Source organism: Pseudophryne corroboree, chromosome 5 (genome assembly GCF_028390025.1).
Source record: "Pseudophryne corroboree isolate aPseCor3 chromosome 5, aPseCor3.hap2, whole genome shotgun sequence".
NCBI lineage: Eukaryota > Metazoa > Chordata > Amphibia > Anura > Myobatrachidae > Pseudophryne > Pseudophryne corroboree.
This window is the reverse complement of record NC_086448.1, coordinates 764,834,559-764,854,288: the sequence shown is the minus strand read 5'-3', so window position 1 is coordinate 764,854,288 and position 19,730 is coordinate 764,834,559. Positions and strand designations below refer to the sequence as shown.

General features: G+C 43.2%; 1 long non-coding RNA gene across 1 annotated transcript in view; it reads left to right on the top strand.

Annotated features, from left to right (window-relative positions):
• Window positions 1–10,504: 10,504 nt before the first annotated feature.
• LOC134929424 (uncharacterized) overlaps window positions 10,505–19,730 on the top strand; it is a 299,479-nt gene continuing 290,253 nt past the window's right edge. The window contains exon 1 of the long non-coding RNA XR_010178558.1: window positions 10,505–10,552. This is a non-coding gene — a long non-coding RNA (uncharacterized LOC134929424). The remainder of the gene's footprint in view (window positions 10,553–19,730) is intronic.

Here is a 19,730-nt window from a genome sequence, read left to right as displayed (position 1 = left end):
CCAGGATTTTAGCATAGATCTTGATATCAATATTAAATAATGATATAGGTCTGTAATTAGCACAATGTGTTGTGTCTTTACCATCCTTTGCTATACCTATATCTGGCCACCAGAGCCGAACTTGAAAAGGAAGCTCCTTGCAGGATATCGTTAAACAGAGTTGACTAGTTGGGTATAGGATGATGGCGAAAAGTCTTGCAACAACTAGCAGTGAAGCCATCAGGGTCCAGTGCTTTGTATTAATAGCGGGGTCTAAGTCCTCATCAGAGTATACAGCATTAAGTGTGGAGGCTGCTTCCGGAGATAAGCGGGGGTGTTGGCATTGTGAGAAAAAAATTAATGCAACAGAGCTAAAGGAGGCCTGAGGGGACCCAAAGGTGTTATACAGTTTGCCATAAAAGTGGAAAAAGGCATCAGTGATGTGTTTGGGATTGCACGATAGTTGCCCTGAGGGGGATAGAATAGAAATAATATTGGTTTGTGCCAGCCTAGACCATAGCCTGGTGGCCAAGAGCATGTCGGCTTTATATCCTTTCCAGTGACGTGTGGTGGGGTGAAGCAGGTGAGGCAGAGCCTTTCCTGTCATACATACATTTGTACCAGAGTTTTGATTGTATAAAGTATATGAAAAATACAAAGAATATGTTTGAAATATCTTCTTTGCATTATTCTTATCATTTTTATAGTCAAAACTCTGGAGTAAAAAGTCTATGGCAGGTGAGGCAGTGCCTCACCTGCTTATCTTTTCCGCACATCTCTGCTCAAAACTCACCAAATTTCCAGGCATTTATACTGCTGCACCTGTATATAATGCCCAGATGTACCCTTTGGCTCATATTTTGTGTGTAAATCTGGCTCTGGTGCTAGCCATCGCCTCCTGAGCCATTTAGCTCACCGCACGTCCCTGATCCTTTCTAATAAAAAGATTAGTTAAGCCATTTGAGACTGTTTTCGGCATTAGCTGTCAGAAGCAAGTTCAAATCACCCTTAGCGGAGGGCAGAATAGACAGATCCGTTGGCGATCATGAGTGTTTGTGTTTCAATGAAAGAGACTGTACTTGTTCTGTGAGCTCCTGAGGCTTTATGTATATTAATTTTGAGGGCGGGGTATTCAATTGAGAGCGGGACATTTAAGGAAAAAAAAAACACAGTGTTTGTTTTTTCATGCAGTCAAGGGCCTATAGTTACTAATAATCCGAGTTTGACCGATTTGTGTTTTTTTTTCTAAGTCCCAACACGGGAATTCACTAAGCACAAATCTCGGCAGTGTTTGGGCTATTCGTAATGGTTTTAACGGCAAAGTTCAGAAATACGAATGAATAGACCATCGGTCAAACGCGGCTGTTATTTCATAGAATACGGGTATTCACTATTCATTCGTATTTGGGTGTTAGTCTCTGAGTGCTCAATTGCGGTTGTATTTTTTTGCGATTCGTTAAAAAAGTGGCAAAAAAATAGACCTGCTTTTTTCAGGCGTGTTTACATGTGTTGCCACTTACAAATCATTCACACCTGAATTAGGATGCCTATAAAAGGATCTTAGGCCCATTTCAATCAACCTACACTCAGAAATGGCAGCAGGCCTGTGGGCCAGTGATTTTTTGTGTGCTGTGGGATTCCTCAGACTCAGACATCAGCCTGTAAGTAACCAGGGCCAAGAAACTGAACATGGTCAGCAGGCTGCACAGTCCTCGTTTTTTTAGGGGGCGTTTAAAATTGAATGCATTGTCCGATGATAGGGTCATACAGATGTTCCGTCTAAATCGTAACAACATTTTCCGTCTGTATGACCTTGTCAAACTGGGCCTAGACCCTGAGACAGCATGCTCTCGCTCTGTCTCAGGCCTGCACAAACTCCTGGCTGTGTTGCACTTTATGGTTACTGGGAGCTTTCAGGCTGTGTCTGGGGATGTCATAGGAATCTTACAGCCCTCATTTTCTAGAATATTAACACAGGTGATGTATACCTAACTACCTCCTCTGTTTTTGGTTGTTTTTAATTACTCTCTGTGGCCAGTTCTGTCCTAAAATATCATGTTTTATTTTCTATCAAATATACACACAGGTGTTGGCTGTTTTGCAGCCCAACATCGATGCCTCAATCTGCTTCCCTACCCAGAAGTCTCAGTGGCATGCCATCAGGGTAGATTTCTATGAGCTTGCTGGCATGCCCAATGTGCTGGGAGCCATAGATTGCACACACATTCAGCTGAGACTACCTAGGGGCAGGCAGCACATCTATACTAATCGTCATCTAGAGCACTCCACAAATGTGCAGGTGGTTTGTGATGCAAAACTCAAAATAATGAGTGTTGTTGCTGGTTACCCTGGGGGCTGCCAAGACTCTTTCATCCTCAGTCAGTCATCCCTCTTTGATAAGTTTGAGGACGGACACATGCCAGATGGATGGCTGCTGGGTATGTAATTTGATATGTGTAGGCCTGTGTATACTTTTTCCAAATACAGGGGCAGATGTATTAACCTGGAGAAGGCGTAAGGAAGTGATTAACCACTGATATGTGCAAGATGATAAAGGCACCAGCCAATCAGCTCCAATATGTAAATTAACAGTTAGGATCTGATTGGCCACTGCCTTTATTACCTTGCACATATCACTGGTTTATCACTTCCTTATGCCTTCTCCAGGTTGATACATCTGCCCCACAGTGTGTTACTTATGTGTTGCTGTATCTTAACATGAATCACGCTACTATATCTGTCTTTCAGGTGATGGAGGATATGGCTGTTTCTCTTGGCTTCTAACTCCATTGTCCTGACCTGATACCCCTGCTGAACACAATTACAATCATGCATATAAGTCCACGCGGAATGTGATAGAAAGATGTTTTGGTGTGCTGAAATCTAGGTTTCGGTGTCTGGATAAGTCTGGTTGCGTTTTGTTGTATAGTCCTTTGAAGGTGACTCAAATTGTGTTCTGCTGCTGCTTTCTTCATAACATGTGTTTGCTACAAGATCTGCCACATTTTGATGAGGAGGAGGAGGATGAAGAAAGCAGCCAGCAAGCAGAGGAATTAGAGACATCTGGTGATACTTGGAGTACAGATGTAGGGAGGCAGGTTAGGCAAGACCTGATAAATAGTTATTTTTAAGGTAAGTTTTGTTAGCTTCTTTCATTTGTTGTGTAAGCCTAAATATATGTTGCCCCATTTTTCGTTTAAAAACCATTACTCAGAATGTGTCTGTCTCCTTGAGACATACAAACATACCCTCGCTTTATGCAAAACAAATGTAGCATGTGTATTGTGTTTATTTAAAATCTCTAAACAACAGATTATGAGTGGCATGCATGAGGTCTGGATAAGTGTTAATAGACTTGTCCTGATAATTTATTAAAAGCACACATAATCCACATAATAATTTTTTTAGTATTTAACTTTATGAATGTGTGTAACGTCCTAATGTAACACTTCTCCACATATAATATGTTAGCCTTGAGGAATACATGTGTCCCTATGTGTGATGCTCCATCGTATTTAAGGGACACAAAGTTAGTATCATCCAAAATAATTTATTTTGTTATGTTTGCTGAAGTAAACTTGCTGATTTGTAAGTCAATACACAGTTTTCAACATATATCCATTATTAGACACATTATTATTGTACATTAAAATATTTACAATTTCTTTGTTTCTGCATCATGTGTAAGAATCTGATTACTCATTTTTAACACACACAAACATGGCACAACAATAATGTAATTTATTTTGGGACTGAATTATCTAAATTGTTTCACAACATATTAGGACCTTTTTAGCCAACTCAATTGAGTTATTCTTGTAATGTCGTCTAGAGAAGAAATGTAAAAGAGTTAAAATTCACATTGTAAGTTGTATTGGTCATGGATGAATCTGCATGGCTGCCAAGTAGTCTGTCTGCAGAATCTGAGAATGATTGGAATCTAGAAAGAGTAATGATTAGAAAAAAATCAAGTGGTCTGGTTTCTGCATGCTAATGACATTCTGCATGGCTGCCAATTAGTCTGTCTGCAGAATCTGAGAATGATTGGAATCTAGAAAGAGTAATGATTAGAAAAAAATCAAGTGGTCTGGTTTCTGCATGCTAATGACATTCTGCATGGCTGCCAATTAGTCTGTCTGCAGAATCTGAGAATGATTGGAATCTAGAAAGAGTAATGATTATAAAAAAAAATCAAGTGGTCTGGTTTCTGCATGCTAATGACATTCTGCATGGCTGCCAATTAGTCTGTCTGCAGAATCTGAGAATGATTGGAATCTAGAAAGAGTAAGGATTAGAAAAAAATCAAGTGGTCTGGTTTCTGCATGTTAATGACATTCTGCATGGCTGCCAATTTGTCTGCAGAATCTGAGAATATTTGGAATCTAGAAAGAGTAATGATTAGAAAAAAATCAAGTGGTATTGTTACTGCATGCTAAGATCAATGTGCAGATCAAATAACTTTTTCCTCCTCCAAAAAAATACAAAGATGTTAAAGAATAAATGTGTTGCCAAAAATCCTGTTGTTGTTTGTAACACTTATGATTAATAATGTTCAACAAATTGACAAGGTGCTAAGTGTTATATATATTGTGACAAACCTACACTTACTAACTGTGTTTATTTTCTTCTCTATACAGAAATCGGTGTCTCTATTTTTTCTTTTTTTTTGGGTTGGCTGCTTGGACTGGCCTTTGCCTTTACCACTGTCATGTTGGCGTGCTCTGGTGGAGTGCTTTGGTGGTGAGGACACTGGCGATAGAATAGGAGTAGTCATTCCAGAACTGCTGCTTGGTTGCTGTTGGTGCTGGGATCTGAGTGTTTCATTGAGGTTAGTGAGGGTGGCATTGAGTTCACGTGTTGCAGCATTTTGATTTTCTAAAATTCTGGTGATAGATTCATTGATCATTTGATTGTTTTCTAAGATGTTGATGTAGCTTTGCTGTTGTCTGTACTGTTCTTCCATTATGCATTGTAAGTTGCCCATGACATGTGTAATGTCTGCACGCATGATTTCCATGGTATTGGCAACTCTGGTGGTTGGTTCATTTTGGCGACTGATATTTCTGCTGATTCTTCTGAGGTGAGATGGTAGGTTAGCAAAAATTTGGGTCTGCCTAGCCCAACTGTCCCAAAACACTTGATCAGGGCCTTGCGCTACTGGTGTTGTTGGGCTGTGTTGTGGTGGTGGAGTGCTTTGCTGTGGTGGTGTACTCACAGGTGCTGGGTGGCTGATTCCTTGGATTAATGGCTGCATTTGTAACATGATTGTCTCATCCATGTCCCTGTGTTGCTGCTGTTGCTTCGGGATGCTGGTACCAGTACTAGAATCTGGAATTAGAACCATTTTGGCATTAGTTAGACATATGTTTGAGAAATTAAAGCAAAGCAATAAACATGGAACACATGTAATTAAATGGTGCTTTCAGATATCCAGCATAGCAACATCATCACTCAGAACTTAAATACAGACATATTCCTGTTTGTGGCAAATGTGTCTGGTTACTTCATTCTTAAAGCAAGCACATGAGTTGTATGGTAGATCAGACATACTCCACCATAAAAACACACTTTAAATCATAATGTGTTGCCTTATAGTGTTTTTCAACAGAAACATAGTAATGTTTTGGCATGTTGGTGCCAATGTTAGGACAAACACATAAGTGAAATTTTTGAAAAAAACCTTACTATTTGCCAAGCTTACACATGTGTTTATGTTGCAGCATCTTCCACACAATCTGCTGCTGTATGGCTGAAGTGGACATACATATCTTTACTGGATGTGGACAAGACCATTTTACTCAGAATCCATTTGATGTTTTTTTTTTTCCGGTAAGTATAGCAGATTTTGTTGAATTTAGAGTTAATTAGTCTAATTAAATGGATTATTATGAGATGATTAATTTTTTTTATCATTACAGTTTCTTACAATCAAGATGAGGGGAGTGTGGTTGGCGTCTTGGAGGTGTGACCAAAATTTGGAGTGGTGGGACCGAAGAAACTGTAGACAATCTTCGTGGCGGGGTAGGCTGCTGTGGTTGTGATTGGACATCAGACCTTGCTTTCTTCGTTGCCACATGTATTATTGTTTGGTGTGCTACAGGAGTCCGCCTTCTGCTGCTCAAGACTTCTTTTGATGGACCTAGGATTTAAAGTGTACTTTTGTTATGGCCATTCCTTTACAAACATAACCTATACTACAATGGACACTTTACCTGCTTCCGCAGCATCATCATCATCAGATGTCATGGGAGTGACTGTAGGCCGACCAGTACTGCTTTTTTTCAACACTGTAAATAATGAAACAAATAAAATAACTCATTTATTCATGTTATTGTTAATACATCCACCCATTATGTTTATAAACATTAAATCTTACAAAAATGGATGCTTATTTATGTGGGAATAATTTCAGAACAAAACCATAAAATATAAAAAAAAAACACACACATTGGCCAATAGCCATATGCACTATGGAAAGTGCAACACAGGAAATAATGTACAGGACACAGACATAGGACACAGGGGCAGATTTATTAAGCCTGGTGAAGTGATAAAGTGGAAGGTGATAAAGCATTAGCCAATCAGCTCCTAACTGTAATTTTTCAAACCCAGCCTGTAACATGGAAGTTATGAGCTGATTGGTTGGTAATTTATCAACTTCCACTTTATCACTTTACCAGGCTTAATAAATCTGCCCCACAATTACTAATACATACACTAACAAGCCAAAACACAGACATCTTCATTTATAAATGTTATGTAATTAATGAAAGATGCAATATAGAAAATGCTCTGTGATGTGGCACCCCAAACACACATTAGCACAATATGAGCAAAAAAACAAACCAAAATTAAAAAAACCCATCATAATAGTACGGTAACTAAGTCTGCAGTGTTGTGTCAGGGTACAAATACAGACTCTAAATGAACCAAAAAATAGTGGGTTTGTCTTAAACAATATTACATACAGTACTAATGAAATTACACATGTAACTGGCTTGAAAGCCACTTTGCACTACTCCAGCCTCTAACATGTCAACCGCTGTTTTTCAAACATTGCACATGGCTAACTGAAATCAAAAACATAGTCCAACTTGCAAACTGTAAAATGTGCAAAAGGAAAACATTATTGCTGGACAATTCAATGACACACCAAGTCCAAACTACACATGGAAAATGTACTGTTAAAAAACCACATGACATACAATAAAGTACTATGTTACATTGGCTTTTGTAGAAAACATTACCCAAAACAATGTCTTTGCTGACGCACACATGAAGATTGGAGTAATATGCAACGTCACATGACACACATTTCCCCAAAAAATAACGACAGAAGTAATGTAATAGAATGTTAAGACAAATACACATGCTCACCATCCTTCCTGGGCAGATCGGAATCACGGACATGGGTTGCAGACACTACTTCAGGAGGTATTAAACTCCGCATGGGCTCCTCATAGTCCAGATATCTGGCAATATAGGGCTGACCACCACCGGTTTTGCGAGCCGACTTTGCCTCCTTGGCCATTTTGGACTTGACACGTCGCTTTATGTCATAGTACCGTTTGCGGCACGTGTTCTCCGTCCGCTTGACCACCCCCTCACTATTTACAGCAGCAACAACTTTCACCCACAACACCGTCTTCTTCTGTGTTGGCACCTTGGCGGACTCAGGCCCAAATAGCTGCCGCTGATACTTCATCAGCTCCCGCACCAATGCCATATTTTCAGCATAACTAAACTTTACATTCCGCCCAGTCTTAGTAGTGGTGTGTGGCTGCGGAGCTCTCTGACTGTCACTATCACTGTCACTTGAGGCTGCTGCAGCAACCTAACCCACCTCCTCCACCTCACTTACCACACTCTCACTCACCTCCTCCACCTGACCAACCTCCTCCTCCTCACTCACACCCTCCACCTCACTCACCTCAGCCACCTCTGAGTCAGACATAATTGTGTGGTTCAACAAAATTACACAGAAAACAAACAAACAAACAACACACTCCTCCACTACCACTGCACAACTCACACACACACACACACACACACACACACACACACACACACACACACACACACACACGCGCGCGCACACACACGCACACACACGCACAAACACTGACAAGGGACTCTAAATCAAAAAAACTTGGACAAAAAATGAGACAAAACCAAAAATACAAGACTACAAGAATGACAAGACTACTTTCAAACACAATACTACACTCAGAAATCGCCCAAAAAACTCCTCACCAAACCAACTACTCACCAACCTCCACAGCACAACCTCCCTCCTCACCACTAACTAAACCCACAAGGTGCGGACGGTTTGGGGCGTATTTATATGGTTGCGCACAAACACTCCTACATCTGAAGCACAACCAATCACGAACGGGGATGAAAATCGAAACTAAAAGTGAAAATGCGGCCGTGGTTGATAAATAACCCTGCCGCGTTTAACATAGAAAATAAACCAGTAAAAACAACAAAAACACGTACGCAAACGACAATGACGGCCGTAAATGTGCCAAAAAAACCCGACTGGCATCGACATCGGAAAACACGAAAACCATAAACTCGACTGCTTCGTAACTTAGCGTATATAGTTTCAAAAAGTTGCATGAAAATGCACCCGATAAAAAATGAGTTTAAACACTACACAAACCGACTCAAACACGAATATTAGTAAATATACCCCAAGGTGTTTTGCTATTCAATTAGAGGAGAGAAAATGGGATACAGTGATTTCTATAGAAATCACTGCATCTTTTTTCAAGCACTTCCAGAACAAGTCTGGCACCTTTGTGCCCCCCCATGCTAAAGACTAATTGAGCAATTGGAAGTTTCCAATTAGTTTAATTAGTCAGTAATTACTCACCTTTTGAAGTTGTGTCTTCTTCATCCAACGTTGGGAACTGGTCTTCTGCAGCAGCGGTGAGTGTAAGTATGTGTGTATGTGTGTGTAATTGTCTGTGAGTGTGTGTAAGTATGTGTGAGTGTGTGTGTGTGTGTGTGTGTGTGTGTGTGTGTGTGTGTGTGTGAGACAACCCCTGCTGGGCGGCAGCAGCAGGGAGAACTACATCTCCCAGCAGCACCCTCCCCAGTGGCAAGATGGAAGGGAGACCACCGGGAGCCACGGAGACCACCAAAGACCACCAAATCAATAAGTATCATTATTTATTTAATTTTTTTTACTCACACCCCTAGTTTTTTTAAAGCTGAAAATCCTGCATGCATTTTTTTTTTATTGGATGCTTCAGGTATCGGGAACACGCATTCCCGTGGTAATCCAAAATTATGCATGAGGTCCACGAGGATTTTTTGTGGGCTAAACCTTGCGCCAAATTGAATTCCCCTCTGAGTCTGGCATGTTATTTTCTAGTAATGTGCGGCAGGCACTTTTCGTGTTTTGTGCCTTGGTTTTGGTTCCATCCTCGTGTTTTGGATCTGGATTGGTTTTGCCAAAACCACCCTTTCGTGTTTTGGTTTTGGATCTGGATGATTTGTGAAAAAAACAAAAACAGCTAAAATCATAGAATTTGGGGTCATTTTGATCCTACTGTATTATTAACCTCAATAACAATCATTTCCACTCATTTGCAGTCTATTTTGAACACCTCACACATCACAATATTGTTTTTAGGCCAAAGGTTGCACTGAGGTGGTTGTATGACTAAGCTAAGCGACGCGAGTGTGCGGCACAAACACCTGGCCCATCTAGGAGTGGCACTGCAGTTGCAGACAGGATGGCACTTAAAAAAACTTGTTCCCAAACAGCACATCATGCAAAGAAGGAAAAGAGGTGCAATGAGGTAGCTGTATGGCTAAGCTAAGCGACACTGGTGAGCGGCACAAACACCTGGCCCATCTAGGGTTGTCACTGCAGTCCCACTGCACTAATGGTGGATCAGACGCATGTCTAACAGCAGCATAGTTGTTATGGCCTCAGTAATCCGCTTTGCAACAGGGTATATATATATATATATATATACATATATATACAGACAGGAAAAAATGAGGCGGCACTCAGAGTCTTAAACCAACTAAAACTTGTAATGGTGCATATCAACGTTTCGGGGTCTCCCCCTTCGTCAGGAGACCCCGAAACGTTGATATGCACCATTACAAGTTTTAGTTGGTTTAAGACTCTGAGTGCCGCCTCATTTTTTCCTGTCTGTATCCCTTCGGTTTTTATACCTGGAGGAGGGCACCGGAGCAAGTCAGCCCCATTGCCGGTGCAGTGCCCAGTGCCGGAGCACAGAATAGGTTTTATATATATATATATATATATATATATATATATATGTAACACTACCTTTCAGTTGGCGTGCCTCCACCCAAGCGAATATACCCTGGCTTGCTTGGGAAAGCCGTCCCGGATTAGGGTATAGGGTAATACTATTAATTCTAATTAATCTGAGGTAAGTATCAATAGGAAATGTGATATTAAGCAGAGAAAATTAGTCTCCTCACCTTGTTAATCCCGGAATGTCATCTAGTTTCTCTCTTTCCTTGGTATCTTCCAGAATTCTCAGGATAATAACTCCCAGAAACCCAGTGCCAGCTATAACAGGTAAATGGTTTATTTATAACTTTACATAGGCAATAGAACACCTTCTATGGGTGACCACTGGGTCTATAATACTTACACACTTTCCAAACGTATAAATGTCGTTAGTTCTATTTCACATTAATAGTGCATGCAATACAAAAAAATGGAACCGGTTATACTGAAAAATAGGCGTAGTGAATAACCCATATGAATAGCAGAGTTATATGAGTCTGTCTCGAGACAGGTAAACATATCCTATTATCTCTTTATATCAAATACTCCTACCCCGTGGGTGCACAGTTGGGGCCCTGAATAGCAATGATGATGAGCAGGTAAGTGCGGATAACCGGTCCCTGGTGTTTACTCCAATAGAATAACTCCGTTTGAGGTAGATGACACCTGGGTCGCCACTCCCTCTATCTTCCTACAGTTATTGGGCTAAATACTAGAGATGAGCGCCGGAAATTTTTCGGGTTTTGTGTTTTGGTTTTGGGTTCGGTTCCGCGGCCGTGTTTTGGGTTCGACCGCGTTTTGGCAAAACCTCACCGAATTTTTTTTGTCGGATTCGGGTGTGTTTTGGATTCGGGTGTTTTTTTCCAAAAAACCTAAAAAACAGCTTAAATCATAGAATTTGGCGGTCATTTTGATCCCAAAGTATTATTAACCTCAAAAACCATAATTTCCACTCATTTTCAGTCTATTCTGAATACCTCACACCTCACAATATTATTTTTAGTCCTAAAATTTGCACCGAGGTCGCTGTGTGAGTAAGATAAGCGACCCTAGTGGCCGACACAAACACCGGGCCCATCTAGGAGTGGCACTGCAGTGTCACGCAGGATGGCCCTTCCAAAAAACCCTCCCTAAACAGCACATGACGCAAAGAAAAAAAGAGGCGCAATGAGGTAGCTGTGTGAGTAAGATTAGCGACCCTAGTGGCCGACACAAACACCGGGCCCATCTAGGAGTGGCACTGCAGTGTCACGCAGGATGTCCCTTCCAAAAAACCCTCCCCAAACAGCACATGACGCAAAGAAAAAAAGAGGCGCAATGAGGTAGCTGTGTGAGTAAGATAAGCGACCCTAGTGGCCGACACAAACACCGGGCCCATCTAGGAGTGGCACTGCAGTGTCACGCAGGATGTCCCTTCCAAAAAACCCTCCCCAAACAGCACATGACGCAAAGAAAAAAAGAGGCGCAATGAGGTAGCTGACTGTGTGAGTAAGATAAGCGACCCTAGTGGCCGACACAAACACCGGGCCCATCTAGGAGTGGCACTGCAGTGTCACGCAGGATGTCCCTTCCAAAAAACCCTCCCCAAACAGCACATGACGCAAAGAAAAAAAGAGGCGCAATGAGGTAGCTGACTGTGTGAGTAAGATAAGCGACCCTAGTTGCCGACACAAACACCGGGCCCATCTAGGAGTGGCACTGCAGTGTCACGCAGGATGTCCCTTCCAAAAAACCCTCCCCAAACAGCACATGACGCAAAGAAAAAGAAAAGAAAAAAGAGGTGCAAGATGGAATTGTCCTTGGGCCCTCCCACCCACCCTTATGTTGTATAAACAGGACATGCACACTTTAACCAACCCATCATTTCAGTGACAGGGTCTGCCACACGACTGTGACTGATATGACGGGTTGGTTTGGACCCCCACCAAAAAAGAAGCAATTAATCTCTCCTTGCACAAACTGGCTCTACAGAGGCAAGATGTCCACCTCATCATCATCCTCCGATATATCACCGTGTACATCCCCCTCCTCACAGATTATCAATTCGTCCCCACTGGAATCCACCATCTCAGCTCCCTGTGTACTTTGTGGAGGCAATTGCTGCTGGTCAATGTCTCCACGGAGGAATTGTTTATAATTCATTTTAATGAACATCATCTTCTCCACATTTTCTGGATGTAACCTCGTACGCCGATTGCTGACAAGGTGAGCGGTGGCACTAAACACTCTTTCGGAGTACACACTTGTGGGAGGGCAACTTAGGTAGAATAAAGCCAGTTTGTGCAAGGGCCTCCAAATTGCCTCTTTTTCCTGCCAGTATAAGTACGGACTGTGTGACGTGCCTACTTGGATGCGGTCACTCATATAATCCTCCACCATTCTTTCAATGGTGAGAGAATCATATGCAGTGACAGTAGACGACATGTCCGTAATCGTTGTCAGGTCCTTCAGTCCGGACCAGATGTCAGCATCAGCAGTCGCTCCAGACTGCCCTGCATCACCGCCAGCGGGTGGGCTCGGAATTCTGAGCCTTTTCCTCGCACCCCCAGTTGCGGGAGAATGTGAAGGAGGAGATGTTGTTGACAGGTCGCGTTCCGCTTGACTTGACAATTTACTCACCAGCAGGTGTTTGAACCCCAGCAGACTTGTGTCTGCCGGAAAGAGAGATCCAAGGTAGGCTTTAAATCTAGGATCGAGCACGGTGGCCAAAATGTAGTGCTCTGATTTCAACAGATTGACCACCCGTGAATCCTTGTTAAGCGAATTAAGGGCTCCATCCACAAGTCCCACATGCCTAGCGGAATCGCTCCGTGTTAGCTCCTCCTTCAATGTCTCCAGCTTCTTCTGCAAAAGCCTGATGAGGGGAATGACCTGACTCAGGCTGGCAGTGTCTGAACTGACTTCACGTGTGGCAAGTTCAAAGGGCATCAGAACCTTGCACAACGTTGAAATCATTCTCCACTGCGCTTGAGACAGGTGCATCCCACCTCCTATATCGTGCTCAATTGTATAGGCTTGAATGGCCTTTTGCTGCTCCTCCAACCTCTGAAGCATATACAGGGTTGAATTCCACCTCGTTACCACTTCTTGCTTCAGATGATGGCAGGGCAGGTTCAGTAGTTTTTGGTGGTGCTCCAGTTTTCTGTACGTGGTGCCTGTACGCCGAAAGTGTCCCGCAATTCTTCTGGCCACCGACAGCATCTCTTGCACGCCCCTGTCGTTTTTTAAAAAATTCTGCACCACCAAATTCAAGGTATGTGCAAAACATGGGACGTGCTGGAATTGGCCCAGATTTAATGCACACACAATATTGCTGGCGTTGTCCGATGCCACAAATCCACAGGAGAGTCCAATTGGGGTAAGCCATTCCGCGATGATCTTCCTCAGTTGCCGTAAGAGGTTTTCAGCTGTGTGCGTATTCTGGAAACCGGTGATACAAAGCGTAGCCTGCCTAGGAAAGAGTTGGCGTTTGCGAGATGCTGCTACTGGTGCCGCCGCTGCTGTTCTTGCGGCGGGAGTCCATACATCTACCCAGTGGGCTGTCACAGTCATATAGTCCTGACCCTGCCCTGCTCCACTTGTCCACATGTCCGTGGTTAAGTGGACATTGGGTACAGCTGCATTTTTTAGGACACTGGTGACTCTTTTTCTGAGGTCTGTGTACATTTTCGGTATCGCCTGCCTAGAGAAATGGAACCTAGATGGTATTTGGTACCGGGGACACAGTACCTCCAACAAGTCTCTAGTTGGCTCTGCAGTAATGATGGATACCGGAACCACGTTTCTCACCACCCAGGATGTCAAGGCCTCAGTTATCCGCTTTGCAGTAGGATGACTGCTGTGATATTTCATCTTCCTCGCAAAGGACTGTTGGACAGTCAATTGCTTGGTGGAAGTAGTAAAAGTGGTCTTACGACTTCCCCTCTGGGATGACCATCGACTCCCAGCAGCAACAACAGCAGCGCCAGCAGCAGTAGGCGTTACACGCAAGGATGCATCGGAGGAATCCCAGGCAGGAGAGGACTCGTCAGAATTGCCAGTGACATGGCCTGCAGGACTATTGGCATTCCTGGGGAAGGAGGAAATTGACACTGAGGGAGTTGGTGGGGTGGTTTGCGTGAGCTTGGTTACAAGAGGAAGGGATTTACTGGTCAGTGGACTGCTTCCGCTGTCGGCCCAAGTTTTTGAACTTGTCACTGACTTATTATGAATGCGCTGCAGGTGACGTATAAGGGAGGATGTTCCGAGGTGGTTAACGTCCTTACCCCTACTTATTACAGCTTGACAAAGGGAACACACGGCTTGACACCTGTTGTCCGCATTTCTGGTGAAATACTTCCACACCGAAGAGCTGATTTTTTTGGTATTTTCACCAGGCATGTCAACGGCCATATTCCTACCACGGACAACAGGTGTCTCCCCGGGTGCCTGACTTAAACAAACCACCTCACCATCAGAATCCTCCTGGTCAATTTCCTCCCCAGCGCCAGCAACACCCATATCCTCCTCATCCTGGTGTACTTCAACACTGACATCTTCAATCTGACTATCAGGAACTGGACTGCGGGTGCTCCTTCCATCACTTGCAGGGGGCGTGCAAATGGTGGAAGGCGCATGCTCTTCACGTCCAGTGTTGGGAAGGTCAGGCATCGCAACCGACACAATTGGAGTCGGACTCTCCTTGTGGATTTGGGATTTCGAAGAACGCACAGTTCTTTGCGGTGCTACTGCTTTTGCCAGCTTTAGTCTTTTCATTTTTCTAGCGAGAGGCTGAGTGCTTCCATCCTCATGTGAAGCTGAACCACTAGCCATGAACATAGGCCAGGGCCTCAGCCGTTCCTTGCCACTCCGTGTGGTAAATGGCATATTGGCAAGTTTACGCTTCTCCTCCGACAATTTTATTTTAGGTTTTGGAGTCCTTTTTTTACTGATATTTGGTGTTTTGGATTTGACATGCTCTGTACTATGACATTGGGCATCGGCCTTGGCAGACGACGTTGCTGGCATTTCATCGTCTCGGCCATGACTAGTGGCAGCAGCTTCAGCACGAGGTGGTAGTGGATCTTGATCTTTCCCTAATTTTGGAACCTCAACATTTTTGTTCTCCATATTTTAATAGGCACAACTAAAAGGCACCTCAGGTAAACAATGGAGATGGATGGATTGGATACTAGTATACAATTATGGACGGACTGCCGAGTGCCGACACAGAGGTAGCCACAGCCGTGAACTACCGCACTGTACTGTGTCTGCTGCTAATATAGACTGGTTGATAAAGAGATAGTATACTCGTAACTAGTATGTATGTATAAAGAAAGAAAAAAAAACCACGGTTAGGTGGTATATACAATTATGGACGGGCTGCCGAGTGCCGACACAGAGGTAGCCACAGCCGTGAACTACCGCACTGTACTGTGTCTGCTGCTAATATAGACTGGTTGATAAAGAGATAGTATACTCGTAACTAGTATGTATGTATAAAGAAAGAAAAAAAAACCACGGTTAGGTGGTATATACAATTATGGACGGGCTGCCGAGTGCCGACACAGAGGTAGCCACAGCCGTGAACTACCGCACTGTACTGTGTCTGCTGCTAATATATAGACTGGTTGATAAAGAGATAGTATACTCGTACCTAGTATGTATGTATAAAGAAAGAAAAAAAAACCACGGTTAGGTGGTATATACAATTATGGACGGGCTGCCGAGTGCCGACACAGAGGTAGCCACAGCCGTGAACTACCGCACTGTACTGTGTCTGCTGCTAATATATAGACTGGTTGATAAAGAGATAGTATACTCGTAACTAGTATGTATGTATAAAGAAAGAAAAAAAAACCACGGTTAGGTGGTATATACAATTATGGACGGGCTGCCGAGTGCCAACACAGAGGTAGCCACAGCCGTGAACTACCGCACTGTACTGTGTCTGCTGCTAATATAGACTGGTTGATAAAGAGATAGTATACTCGTAACTAGTATGTATGTATAAAGAAAGAAAAAAAAACCACGGTTAGGTGGTATATACAATTATGGACGGGCTGCCGAGTGCCGACACAGAGGTAGCCACAGCCGTGAACTACCGCACTGTACTGTGTCTGCTGCTAATATAGACTGGTTGATAAAGAGATAGTATACTCGTAACTAGTATGTATGTATAAAGAAAGAAAAAAAAACCACGGTTAGGTGGTATATACAATTATGGACGGGCTGCCGAGTGCCGACACAGAGGTAGCCACAGCCGTGAACTACCGCACTGTACTGTGTCTGCTGCTAATATAGACTGGTTGATAAAGAGATAGTATACTCGTAACTAGTATGTATGTATAAAGAAAGAAAAAAAAACCACGGTTAGGTGGTATATACAATTATGGACGGGCTGCCGAGTGCCAACACAGAGGTAGCCACAGCCGTGAACTACCGCACTGTACTGTGTCTGCTGCTAATATAGACTGGTTGATAAAGAGATAGTATACTCGTAACTAGTATGTATGTATAAAGAAAGAAAAAAAAACCACGGTTAGGTGGTATATACAATTATGGACGGGCTGCCGAGTGCCGACACAGAGGTAGCCACAGCCGTGAACTACCGCACTGTACTGTGTCTGCTGCTAATATATAGACTGGTTGATAAAGAGATAGTATACTCGTAACTAGTATGTATGTATAAAGAAAGAAAAAAAAACCACGGTTAGGTGGTATATACAATTATGGACGGGCTGCCGAGTGCCGACACAGAGGTAGCCACAGCCGTGAACTACCGCACTGTACTGTGTCTGCTGCTAATATATAGACTGGTTGATAAAGAGATAGTATACTCGTAACTAGTATGTATGTATAAAGAAAGAAAAAAAAACCACGGTTAGGTGGTATATACAATTATGGACGGGCTGCCGAGTGCCGACACAGAGGTAGCCACAGCCGTGAACTACCGCACTGTACTGTGTCTGCTGCTAATATATAGACTGGTTGATAAAGAGATAGTATACTCGTAACTAGTATGTATGTATAAAGAAAGAAAAAAAAACCACGGTTAGGTGGTATATACAATTATGGACGGGCTGCCGAGTGCCGACACAGAGGTAGCCACAGCCGTGAACTACCGCACTGTACTGTGTCTGCTGCTAATATAGACTGGTTGATAAAGAGATAGTATACTCGTAACTAGTATGTATGTATAAAGAAAGAAAAAAAAACCACGGTTAGGTGGTATATACAATTATGGACGGGCTGCCGAGTGCCGACACAGAGGTAGCCACAGCCGTGAACTACCGCACTGTACTGTGTCTGCTGCTAATATAGACTGGTTGATAAAGAGATAGTATACTCGGAACTAGTATGTATGTATAAAGAAAGAAAAAAACCCCACGGTTAGGTGGTATATACAATTATGGACGGGCTGCCGAGTGCCGACACAGAGGTAGCCACAGCCGTGAACTACCGCACTGTACTGTGTCTGCTGCTAATATATAGACTGGTTGATAAAGAGATAGTATACTCGTAACTAGTATGTATGTATAAAGAAAGAAAAAAAAACCACGGTTAGGTGGTATATACAATTATGGACGGGCTGCCGAGTGCCGACACAGAGGTAGCCACAGCCGTGAACTACCGCACTGTACTGTGTCTGCTGCTAATATATAGACTGGTTGATAAAGAGATAGTATACTCGTAACTAGTATGTATGTATAAAGAAAGAAAAAAAAACCACGGTTAGGTGGTATATACAATTATGGACGGGCTGCCGAGTGCCGACACAGAGGTAGCCACAGCCGTGAACTACCGCACTGTACTGTGTCTGCTGCTAATATAGACTGGTTGATAAAGAGATAGTATACTCGTAACTAGTATGTATGTATAAAGAAAGAAAAAAAAACCACGGTTAGGTGGTATATACAATTATGGACGGGCTGCCGAGTGCCGACACAGAGGTAGCCACAGCCGTGAACTACCGCACTGTACTGTGTCTGCTGCTAATATAGACTGGTTGATAAAGAGATAGTATACTCGTAACTAGTATGTATGTATAAAGAAAGAAAAAAAAACCACGGTTAGGTGGTATATACAATTATGGACGGGCTGCCGAGTGCCGACACAGAGGTAGCCACAGCCGTGAACTACCGCACTGTACTGTGTCTGCTGCTAATATAGACTGGTTGATAAAGAGATAGTATACTCGTAACTAGTATGACTATAAAGAAAGAAAAAAAAACCACGGTTAGGTGGTATATACAATTATGGACGGGCTGCCGAGTGCCGACACAGAGGTAGCCACAGCCGTGAACTACCGCACTGTACTGTGTCTGCTGCTAATATAGACTGGTTGATAAAGAGATAGTATACTACTAATATTATATATACTGGTGGTCAGGTCACTGGTCACTAGTCACACTGGCAGTTGCACTCCTGCAGCAAAAGTGTGCACTGTTTAATTTTAATATAATATTATGTACTCCTGGCTCCTGCTATAACCTATAACTGGCACTGCAGTGCTCCCCAGTCTCCCCCACAATTATAAGCTGTGTGAGCTGAGCACAGTCAGATATATATATACATTGATGCAGCACACTGGGCTGAGCAGTGCACACAGATATGGTATGTGACTGAGTCACTGTGTGTATCGTTTTTTTCAGGCAGAGAACGGATATATTAAATAAAACAAACAACTGCACTGTCTGGTGGTCACTGTGGTCGTCAGTCACTAAACTCTGCACTCTCTTCTACAGTATCACAGCCTCAGGTCAATCTCTCTCTCTCTCTCTCAACCCTAATCTAAATGGAGAGGACGCCAGCCACGTCCTCTCCCTATCAATCTCAATGCACGTGTGAAAATGGCGGCGACGCGCGGCTCCTTATATAGAATCCGAGTCTCGCGAGAATCCGACAGCGTCATGATGACGTTCGGGCGCGCTCGGGTTAACCGAGCAAGGCGGGAGGATCCGAGTCTGCTCGGACCCGTGAAAAAAACATGAAGTTCGTGCGGGTTCGGATTCAGAGAAACCGAACCCGCTCATCTCTACTAAATACCCTTGTATCCTAAGGGTTACAAATTGGTTGCAGCAATTTTGGAGCTCTTGAATGGTGCAAACCCAGGTTTGTTAATACTGCATCTCCTGGAGTAGCCTTTGTGTTTCGATTATTGATTTCCAGTTCCCTAGATTAGTTAACTTCAATTAAGCAAGAGTAGCTGAACTCAATATATGTCATGCTGCAGAGTTAATTTCCTGAAAGCTCCCCACGCTTCAACTGTGAAGTGGAGTTGAACTATTTCTCCGCTCTACCATCTGCCATCCTTTCAGGCACTTCCCTGCTACTGCTCCAACAGCATAGAGCTCATGGCGGCTATTCAGAAAGGGCCTTATCCAGCGACTAATAGCTTGCTGCCTGGGTCAGCCTGGGATATAGTAATACATATGTATAACTTGTGAATATGTATGTCCCTTGTGAATACAGCTTACTATTTCTC